Below are 12192 nucleotides of genomic sequence, written 5' to 3'. Positions count from 1 at the left end.
TCATGTAACTCATTGTGGCTACATCTAAAGATGCAGAACCATTTGCATCAGAGGCCATGTTCAGACAGAGAAACTGCGCCTCTATAAGGCAGGTGCAAGTTTCAATGGTATGATGAAAAATTGCAACTTCTAGCTGTATTTACTCCGACGCTAAATGAGTCCCAAAGTGACTGAGGCTTCCATTGTAGGGTATGAGACTAGAGAAGCAGCTGCAAGAGACTTGGGGTCTGTTTTGTAGGTAGTCGACATACACACGGCTAGAGGCTCCAATGTATCTGCAAGCTATATCATTATTGACTGTGCTACAGGTTCGACGTGATATGTCTGTGAACGACGTCGTTCACAGACATATCAGGTATACTACTATACACACCCGCCGACACGCTTGCGACACATTGTTCATCATTATGAAGAACAATAACTATCAGTGTGTACTTAGTACAAGTTTAGATGGCTTCTGCTGTTGACTGTGATTCTTTCACACAACATTATGTCCAGAAATTAACATAATTAGGATAATATGCTGGATATTTTTTATCTTTGTACATAAGATTCAATGTATTTATTTTAAATATACTCTGTGTATGATTGCTAAAGTGCAGGTTTCTTCTGTACGGAGAGAGAAAATTGCTTTGTGGCACTTTGTGGCCATCTTTACTCTTAATAGCCATGTTTCTGGGCAGAGAAATGTTGTTATTGAGTGGCTCTTTCACATGCTGCCTGTGTGCGGTGAGTTACTGGCCTTCCTTAATCAGCTTTTAAAAAATCCAATGTGAAAATCCAATGTCCATTCCATGTCCATGAAGTGTGAACTCCATCAATACCCTGAGCACGTGTGGCTGTATCACCTAATAATAGCCCATTTTCCAGTACAAATTCCTGGTGCCATTTTAGCAGTAATTGAAATACTAATTAACCAGTAGATTGGGGGCTTTTCAAGCAATTACAAAGACAGATGGATGGTTCTTTTAAGAGAACCTGTCAAACCTGTCACATGTGAAGCAATACTGTGACATTAGTGTGTGTTAAAGCAGTCAATACAGAGCATCATATAGGGAGTATATAGATAGATAGATAGATAGATAGATAGATAGATAGATAGATAGATAGATAGATAGATAGATGTACAAATATACAGTATATAAATACATACGCATATATATATATATGTGTGTGCATATATATATATATATATATACACACACACACACACACACACATATATATATGTATGTATATATATATATATATATATATATATACTGTACAGTATGTATATATATATATATATATATATATATATATCCAGCTATAGTAAAGGCACTCCCATTCCTAAAACGTATCCACCCTGGTGCCCACCACCAGAAGCAGACAGAGAAAGAGGGGTTCTTAATGCTGAGACACTGCGATCATCTGAACTGCAAAAGAACCAGGCAGTACTCCATTGGCTTTTGTAGATAACAAAATTGTATTAGGCAAACGTGTTCAAAAGAGCATAGGTAATTCCACCGATGTTTCAACGCCCTACTTGCGTTTTTTTCAAGGTGCTACGCTGTGGTCTTTTTGTCCTCACAGCGTAGCACCTTGAAAAAAATGCCGGTAGGGCATTGAAACATTGGTGGAATTACCTATGCTCTTTTGAACACGTTTGCCTAATACAATTTTGTTATCTTCAAAAGCCAATGGAGTACTGCCTGGTTCTTTTGCAGCTCAAATGATCAGGGCCGTCTTTTCGTATGGACTCAATGGGCTCTTGCCCAAGGGCCCCAGGAGTTTAAGAGCCCTAGGCTGATAGCTGAGGGTCCCCTCCTTCCAGGGGTACCAGATTTTTGAAAATCGGCCCTGGCAAATCGGAGATACAGTATCTGACGTGAAAGCAGTGGTCCCCATCCAAGCCTTTTAATTGCTCTTCCCAGCAAGATATCTTGGGTTCTGTATGACCTAGAGTTTTTATGAGGGTAAACTCCAAAAGCTGGGACTCTCCCCTTTTGGTGGACACTGGCAGCTTGTCTCTACTATGCCCAGAACCAGAGATATCAGCCTTCAAGCAGCTGGTCCCTGCTCCAGATCCACATGCCTAATATGCAGTTTTAGATTTTGGTGGATTGCTCTGGCTCCTGAACTCTGATCCCCAAGTCCCCAGAACCTTCTGAAAGGCGGGACTCTCTAGTTTTTTTTATCCCATTCAGAGCTAAGAAATATATTTTCAGGAACTTGAGATATCTGCAGTCAAGCAAGCTGCCCTCCCACTGTAAAATGATAAATATTAAGCCCACTCCACTATCCACCGCTCCCCTACATATTAAACACCCCCTACCACCCCGGATGTCATGTACCAGGGCTTCTTCATTCAGCCCAATGCCCCCTCCTATAGTTTAGCCCCATCTGTGTAGTAAAGGAGTAATTAGTAGAAATTACTGCTAAAGGTCCTACATGGTGAGCATAAGATAGAACACCCCCAACCGCCCGCGGGACATCAAAGCTGCCGCTGATAGCACCCCCCACCCCTACCTCTGGAGGATGGGTAGGGGGCCCAGTGCATTGCTGTGCCCAGGGGCCTACACTGCTGTTAAGATGGCCCTGCAGATGATCGCAGTGTCTCAGCATTAAGAACCCCTCTCTCTCTCTCTCTCTCTCTCTCTCTCTCTCTCTCTATATATATATACATTTACATATATACATGGGCAGAAGTATATCTGTCTCATGAGTAGTGATGTGCACTGGAAATTTTTCGGGTTTTGTGTTTTGGTTTTGGATTCGGTTCCGCGGCCGTGTTTTGGATTCGGACGCGTTTTGCCAAAACCTCCCTGAAATTTTTTTGGCGGATTCGGGTGTGTTTTGGATTCGGGTGTTTTTTTACAAAAACACCTCAAAAACAGCTTAAATCATAGAATTTGGGGGGTCATTTTGATCCCATAGTATTATTAACCTCAATAACCATAATTTACACTCATTCTCAGTCTATTCTGAACACCTCACAATATTATTTTTAGTCCTAAAATTTGCACCGAGGTCGCTGGATGTCTAAGCTAAGCGACACAAGTGGCCGACACAAACACCTGGCCCATCTAGGAGTGGCACTGCAGTGTCAGGCAGGATGGCACTTCAAAAAAATAGTCCCCAAACAGCACATGACGCAAAGAAAAAAAGAGGCGCACCAAGGTCGCTGTGTGACTAATCTAAGCGACACAAGTGGCCGACACAAACACCTGGCCCATCTAGGAGTGGCACTGCAGTGTCAGACAGGATGGCACTTCAAAAAAATAGTCCCCAAACAGCACATGATGCAAAGAAAAAAAGAGGCGCACCAAGGTCGCTGTGTGACTAAGCTAAGCGACACAAGTGGCCGACACAAACACCTGGCCCATCTAGGAGTGGCACTGCAGTTTTCTAGCGAGAGGATGAGTGCTTCCATCCTCATGTGAAGCTGAACCACTAGCCATGAACATAGGCCAGGGCCTCAGCCGTTCCTTGCCACTCCGTGTCGTAAATGGCATATTGACAAGTTTACGCTTTTCCTCAGACGCTTTTAATTTTGATTTTTGGGTCATTTTACTGAACTTTTGTTTTTTGGATTTTACATGCTCTCTACTATGACATTGGGTATCGGCCTTGGCAGACGACGTTGATGGCATTTCATCGTCTCGGCCATGACTAGTGGCAGCAGCTTCAGCACGAGGTGGAAGTGGATCTTGATCTTTCCCTATTTTACCCTCCACATTTTTGTTCTCCATTTTTTAATGTGTGGAATTATATGCCAGTATCAATAGCAATGGCCTACTACTATATATACTGCGCACAACTGAAATGCACCACAGGTATGGATGGATAGTATACTTGACGACACAGAGGTAGGTAGAGCCAGTGCCGTAACTAGGCATTTTAGCGCTGTGTGCAAGAAACGACATTGGCGCCCCCCATGTAAGATAGGGGCAGTGCGCGCCGTAGGTGCGTGAAAAATATATAGGGGCGTGGCTTCATGGGGAAGGGGCGTGGCCACAAAATAATAGCAATTCATACTACGGTGCACAATAGTCTACATTATTCAAATTACGCTGCACAGTAGCGCCACTACACCAGGTAGAGCCCCTTTTATACATTACAGCAGACAGCGTCCCCCTTTTTACACATTACAGCAGACAGTCTCCCTTTTAACACATTGCGGCAGCCAGTCCCCCTTTTTACACATTGCGGCAGACAGCGTCCCCTTTTTTACACATTACAGCAGACAGCGTCCCCTTTTTTAACATTACGGCAGACAGCGTCGCCTTTTTACACATTACAGCAGACAGCGTCCCCATTTTTACACATTACGGCAGACGGTGTCCCCCTTTATACACATTGCGGCAGCCAGTCCCCCTTTTTACACATTACGGCAGCCAGTCCTCCTTTTTACACAGTGCGGCAGCCAGTCCCCATTTTTACACATTGCGGCAGCCAGTCCCCCTTTTTACACATTGCGGCAGCCAGGCCCCCTTTTTACACATTGCGGCAGCCATTCCCCCTTTTTACACATTGCGGCAGCCAGGCTCCCTTTTTACACATTATGGCAGACGGTGTCCCCCTGAGAGAGAGAGAGAGAGAGAGAAAGAGAGATACATACTTACCATCTCCCCGCTGACAGGCTCCTCGTGCAGCTCCCTCGGTGCAGGCAGGTGAGAAGGAGGAGGAGGGAGGGGGACTGGAGCCGCTGCAGCGCTATTTCATTGGTAGTAAGCGCCGCTGCAGCATCCCCCTCTCCTCCGTATTGGCTGCCCGGCGCTGCTGTGGATGCTGGGATGGAGGAACCGCATCCCAGCATCCACAGGAGCGCCGGGCAGCCAATACGGAAGGAGAGGGGGATGCTGCAGCGGCGCTTACTACCAATGAAATAGCGCTGCTGCGGCTCCAGTCCCCCCTCCCTCCTCCTCCTTCTCACCTGCCCGGCGCTGTAGCTCTCCTCCACAGCGCGGCGCACGGCGCAGACTTCAGAGGCATGTAATGAGTCAATTTGACTCATTACAAGCCGCTGGCCGTGTGCCCTCAGGGCAACTGCGCTGTGTGCCAAGCCCACTTGGCACACATGTAGTTACGGCCCTGGGTAGAGCAGTGGCCTTCCGTACCGTACTGCTATATATATATACTGGTGGTCACTGTCAGCAAACTGCAAAACTAAAATGCACCACAGGTATAGAATCTAGATGGATAGTATACTTGACGACACAGATGTAGGTAGAGCAGTGGCCTTCCGTACCGTACTGCTATATATACTGGTGGTCACTGTCAGCAAACTGCAAAACTAAAATGCACCACAGGTATAGAATCTAGATGGATAGTATACTTGACGACCATAGGTGTGCGCAGGGGGGGGTGCCTGGTGCGCACAGGCACCCCCTAATGTCCGGCACCCCGATCTCACATGCCTGATGCAGCGATAGACGAGCAGGCTGATTACTGTCCCCTCTGCGCTGCACCCTGTCAGGATTGCATTACTGACCGGACACCTGGGTTAATCAAGGGTGCCACTGCCACCGGCTTTCAAACTCCCGGCTCCCCCTCAGTGTACAAAAACTGCGTGATGTGACGTGATGACGTCATGATGCTCGCACGCCCACCCGTCACACCTGCCCACCTCTCTCCTTCTATGCTATGCCAACGCCAGCCACTGATGAGGAGCAGCATGCAGCCAGCATTCCTCTTAGGAAGACAAATTCAATACTGGCAGGCGGTTGGCAGCAGCATTGACACGTCACTCGTTTTTCCAGCAGTAGCAGTACTAGTCTGCGACTGTCAGTGTCAGTTTAGTTACTGACTTGTAAGTAAGCTGCTGCAGCTTGCAGGGGAAAGTGAGGGGGATCCAGACCAGGCTGAGGAGGAGCACTGTAATTGCAGTGAGTGCCATCAGGGGTGTTTGTTTGGTGCACACCCCAACATCTGACAATGTATCTGCTTTATTAGGATTGGTACAAAGGTGGATATTTTATATGCGTTGACCATCAATAGATGATGCTAGACACGCCCAAAAGGCGATGCTAGACACACCCCTCCGACGGTGCACCCACTAATAAAATGTGCTGCGCACGCCAGTGTTGATGACACAGAGGTAGGTAGAGCAGTGGCCTTCCGTACCGTACTGCTATATATACTGGTGGTCACTGTCAGCAAACTGCAAAACTAAAATGCACCACAGGTATAGAATCTAGATGGATAGTATACTTGACGACACAGAGGTAGGTAGAGCAGTGGCCTTCCGTACCGTACTGCTATATATACTGGTGGTCACTGTCAGCAAACTGCAAAACTAAAATGCACCACAGGTATAGAATCTAGATGGATAGTATATTTGACGACACAGAGGTAGTTAGAGCAGTGGCCTTCCGTACCGTACTGCTATATATACTGGTGGTCACTGTCAGCAAAACTCTTCACTGTACTTCTCCTATATAATATACTGCTGGTCCCCAGTCTCCACAATAAAGCAGTGTGAGCACAGATATATGCAGCACACTGAGCACAGATATGGAGCGTTTTTCAGGCAGAGAACGGATAAAACTGGTGGTCACTGATCAGCAAAACTCTGCACTGTACTCCTCCTATATAATACAGCTGCTCCCCAGTCCCCACAATAAAGCAGTAAGCACAAATATTTGCATCAACATTAATAAACGGAGAGGACGCCAGCCACGTCCTCTCCCTAACATTTCCAATGCACGAGTGAAAATGGCGGCGACGCGCGGCACCTTATATAGAATCCGAATCTCGCGAGAATCCGACAGCGGGATGATGACGTTCGGGCGCGCTCGGGTTAACCAAGCCATACGGGAGAATCCGAGTATGCCTCGGACCCGTGTAAAATGGGTGAAGTTCGGGGGGGTGTCGGTTTCTGAGGAACCGAAACCCGCTCATCACTACTCATGAGGTGAAATAGCTATGGCTTCCTGAGGTGAGGGTCTCATCGATGCCTATGGCTGAATTAAATGCTATAGACCTGATTGAGATTATGCAAACACAACAGTTTGCGTACATCTCCGATGTTTTGAGATCTGCGTCCTGAGCCACCGCGTCACGGGCCTCGGCTGAGAATATATAGCACATCTATGAAACATTGCCACACAGCAGTGGCAGACAGATTGGCAACATTGAAATAATGTTTTCCAAAGAAGAGGCCCCAGGGCAGCACAGGGAAATGGAGGTGGATTATGTAGTGACAGGCAGGTAAAACATTGATTAATTGATTGACTGATTGATAAAAAATGATCAATTCATTGATTTTTATTGATTCATTAATTTAGAAAATGTTTAAAAGAGAAAAGGCCATAAAAGAATACAAGATTAATAGCCAAGGGTTGCAAAATAAAGCCAAGAAATTAATAATTGCACTGCGGAGCTGCAAACTATAAATCTATGTTACACTAACAAATGTATTTATTTATTATTTATTAACAGTTTCTGATATAGCGCAGCAAATTCTGTTGCGCTTTACAATTGGAATATTATGTCTGGCCATACTACCTACCCCCTCCTACATTTCTGAGATGCACAAGAGAGTCTAACTAGGAGTAGTAATAATAATAATAAGAATTTACTTACCGATAATTCTATTTCTCGTAGTCCGTAGTGGATGCTGGGAACTCCGTAAGGACCATGGGGAATAGCGGCTCCGCAGGAGACTGGGCACAAAAGTAAAGCTTTAGGACTACCTGGTGTGCACTGGCTCCTCCCCCTATGACCCTCCTCCAAGCCTCAGTTAGGATACTGTGCCCGGACGAGCGTACACAATAAGGAAGGATTTTGAATCCCGGGTAAGACTCATACCAGCCACACCAATCACACCGTACAACCTGTGATCTGAACCCAGTTAACAGCATGATAACAGAGGAGCCTCTGAAAAGATGGCTCACAACAATAATAACCCGATTTTTGTAACAATAACTATGTACAAGTATTGCAGACAATCCGCACTTGGGATGGGCGCCCAGCATCCACTACGGACTACGAGAAATAGAATTATCGGTAAGTAAATTCTTATTTTCTCTGACGTCCTAGTGGATGCTGGGAACTCCGTAAGGACCATGGGGATTATACCAAAGCTCCCAAACGGGCGGGAGAGTGCGGATGACTCTGCAGCACCGAATGAGAGAACTCCAGGTCCTCCTCAGCCAGGGTATCAAATTTGTAGAATTTAGCAAACGTGTTTGCCCCTGACCAAGTAGCTGCTCGGCAAAGTTGTAAAGCCGAGACCCCTCGGGCAGCCGCCCAAGATGAACCCACCTTCCTTGTGGAATGGGCTTTTACAGATTTTGGCTGTGGCAGGCCTGCCACAGAATGTGCAAGCTGAAGTGTACTACAAATCCAACGAGCAATAGTCTGCTTAGAAGCAGGAGCACCCAGTTTGTTGGGTGCATACAGGATAAACAGCGAGTCAGATTTTCTGACTGCAGCCGTCCTGGAAACATATATTTTCAGGGCCCTGACTACGTCCAGCAACTTGGAGTCCTCCAAGTCCCTAGTAGCCGCAGGTACCACAATAGGCTGGTTCAAGTGAAACGCTGAAACCACCTTAGGGAGAAATTGAGGACGAGTCCTCAATTCTGCCCTGTCCGTATGAAAAATTAGGTAAGGGCTTTTATAGGATAAAGCCGCCAATTCTGAGACACACCTGGCTGAGGCCAGGGCCAACAGCATTACCACTTTCCATGTGAGATATTTTAAGTCCACAGTGGTGAGTGGTTCAAACCCATGTGATTTTAGGAACCCCAAAACTACATTGAGATCCCAAGGTGCCACTGGAGGCACAAAAGGAGGCTGTATATGCAGTACTCCCTTGACAAACGTCTGAACTTCAGGAACTGAAGCCAGTTCTTTCTGGAAGAAAATCGACAGGGCCGAAATTTGAACCTTAATGGACCCTAATTTTAGGCCCATAGACAGTCCTGTTTGCAGGAAATGCAGGAAACGACCCAGTTGAAATTCCTCTGTAGAGGCCTTCCTGGCCTCGCACCACGCAACATATTTACGCCAAATACGGTGATAATGCTGTACGGTTACATCCTTCCTGGCTTTGATCAGGGTAGGGATGACTTCATCCGGAATGCCTTTTTCCTTCAGGATCCGGCGTTCAACCGCCATGCCGTCAAACGCAGCCACGGTAAGTCTTGGAACAGACAGGGTCCCTGCTGGAGCAGGTCCCTTCTTAGAGGTAGAGGCCACGGGTCCTCTGTGAGCATCTCTTGAAGTTCCGGGTACCAAGTCCTTCTTGGCCAATCCGGAGCCACGAGTATAGTCCTTACTCCTCTCCTTCTTATGATTCTCAGTACCTTGGGTATGAGAGGCAGAGGAGGGAACACATACACTGACTGGTACACCCACGGTGTTACCAGAGCGTCCACAGCTATCGCCTGAGGGTCCCTTGACCTGGCGCAATACCTGTCAAGTTTTTTGTTGAGGCGGGACGCCATCATGTCCACCTTTGGTTTTTCCCAACGGTTCACAATCATGTGGAAGACTTCTGGGTGAAGTCCCCACTCTCCCGGGTGGAGGTCGTGTCTGCTGAGGAAGTCTGCTTCCCAGTTGTCCACTCCCGGAATGAACACTGCTGACAGTGCTATCACATGATTTTCCGCCCAGCGAAGAATCCTTGCAGCTTCTGCCATTGCCCTCCTGCTTCTTGTGCCGCCCTGTCTGTTTTCGTGGGCGACTGCCGTGATGTTGTCTGACTGGATCAGCACCGGCTGACCTTGAAGCAGAGATCTTGCTAGGCTTAGAGCATTGTAGATGGCCCTTAGCTCCAGGATATTTATGTGAAGTGATGTCTCCAGGCTTGACCACAAGCCCTGGAAATTTCTTCCCTGTGTGACTGCTCCCCAGCCTCTCAGGCTGGCATCCGTGGTCACCAGGACCCAGTCCTGAATGCCGAATCTGCGGCTCTCTAGAAGATGAGCACTCTGCAACCACCACAGGAGAGACACCCTTGTCCTTGGTGACAAGATTATCCGCTGATGCATCTGAAGATGCGACCCGGACCATTTGTCTAGCAGATCCCACTGGAAGGTTCTTGCGTGGAATCTGCCGAATGGGATTGCTTCGTAAGAAGCCACCATCTTTCCCAGGACCCTTGTGCATTGATGCACTGAGACTTGGCCTGGTTTTAGGAGATTTCTAACTAGTTCGGATAACTCCCTGGCTTTCTCCTCCGGGAGAAACACCTTTTTCTGGACTGTGTCCAGGATCATCCCTAGGAATAGAAGTCGTGTCGTCGGGATCAGCTGCGATTTTGGAATATTGAGAATCCAACCGTGCTGGCGCAGCACTATCTGAGATAGTGCTACCCCGACTTCCAACTGTTCCCTGGATCTTGCCCTTATCAGGAGATCGTCCAAGTAAGGGATAACTAAAACTCCCTTCTTTCGAAGGAGTATCATCATTTCGGCCATTACCTTGGTAAAGACCCGGGGTGCCGTGGACAATCCAAACGGCAGCGTCTGAAACTGATAGTGACAGTTCTGTACCACAAACCTGAGGTACCCTTGGTGAGAAGGGTAAATTGGGACATGTAGGTAAGCATCTTTGATGTCCAGAGACACCATATAGTCCCCTTCTTCCAGGTTTGCAATCACTGCTCTGAGTGACTCCATCTTGAATTTGAACCTTTGTATGTAAGTGTTCAAGGATTTTAGATTTAAAATTGGTCTCACCGAGCCGTCCGGCTTCGGTACCACAAATAGTGTGGAATAGTACCCCTTTCCCTGTTGTAGGAGGGGTACCTTGATTATCACCTGCTGGGAATACAGCTTGTGAATGGCTTCCAATACTGCCTCCCTGTCTGAGGGAGACGTCGGTAAAGCAGACTTTAGAAAACGGCGAGGGGGAGACGTCTCGAATTCCAATTTGTACCCCTGAGATACCACCTGAAGGATCCAGGGGTCCACTTGCGAGTGAGCCCACTGCGCACTGAACTTCTTGAGACGGGCCCCCACCGTGCCTGAGTCCGCTTGTAAAGCCCCAGCGTCATGCTGAGGACTTTGCGGAGGCGGGAGAGGGCTTTTGTTCCTGGGAACTGGCTGTTTGCTGCAGCCTTTTTCCTCTCCCTCTGCCACGGGGCAGAAATGAGGCGCCTTTTGCCCGCTTGCCCTTATGGGGCCGAAAGGACTGCGCCTGATAATACGGCGTCTTCTTAGGTTGAGAAGCTACCTGGGGTAAAAATGTGGATTTTCCAGCAGTTGCCGTGGCTACCAGGTCTGATAGACCTACCCCAAATAACTCCTCCCCCTTATAAGGCAATACTTCCATGTGCCTTTTAGAATCCGCATCACCTGACCACTGCCGCGTCCATAAACTTCTTCTTGCAGAAATGGACAGCGCGCTAACTCTTGATGCCAGTCGGCAAATATCCCTCTGTGCATCACGCATATATAGAAATGCATCCTTCAAATGCTCTATAGTCAGTAATATACTGTCCCTATCTAGGGTATCAATATTTTCAGTCAGGGAATCCGACCACGCCACGCCCGCACTGCACATCCAGGCTGAGGCGATTGCTGGTCGCAGTATAACACCCGTGTGAGTGTATATACATTTTAGGATATTCTCCAGCTTTCTATCGGCAGGTTCCTTTAGGGCGGCCGTATCAGGAGAGGGTAGTGCTACCTGTTTAGACAAGCGTGTGAGCGCTTTATCCACCCTAGGGGGTGTTTCCCAACGTACCCTATCCTCTGGCGGGAAAGGGTATGATGCCAATAACCTTTTAGGAATTATCAGTTTTTTATCGGGGGAAACCCACGCCTCATCACACACTTCATTTAATTCCTCGGATACAGGAAAAACTACAGGCAGTTTTTTCTCACCAAACATAATACCCTTTTTAGTGGTACTTGTATTATCAGAAATATGCAATACATTTTTCATTGCTTCAATCATGTAACGTGTGGCCCTACTGGAAGTCACGTTTGTCTCCTCATCATCGACACTGGAGTCTCCACTCAGGTGTCGACTCCCTAGGGGGTGACAACTCTATAATAGGCAATTGCTCCGCCTCCATCTCATTTTCCTCCTCAAACATGTCGACACAATCGTACCGACACACCGCACACACACAGGGAATGCTCTGATAGAGGACAGGACCCCACTAGCCCTTTGGGGAGACAGAGGGAGAGTATGCCAGCACACACCAGAGCGCTATATATATACAGGAATACCACTATAAAATGTGCTTTT

Source organism: Pseudophryne corroboree, chromosome 8 (assembly GCF_028390025.1).
Source record: "Pseudophryne corroboree isolate aPseCor3 chromosome 8, aPseCor3.hap2, whole genome shotgun sequence".
Lineage (NCBI taxonomy): Eukaryota > Metazoa > Chordata > Amphibia > Anura > Myobatrachidae > Pseudophryne > Pseudophryne corroboree.
This window is presented reverse-complemented; position numbering follows the sequence as displayed.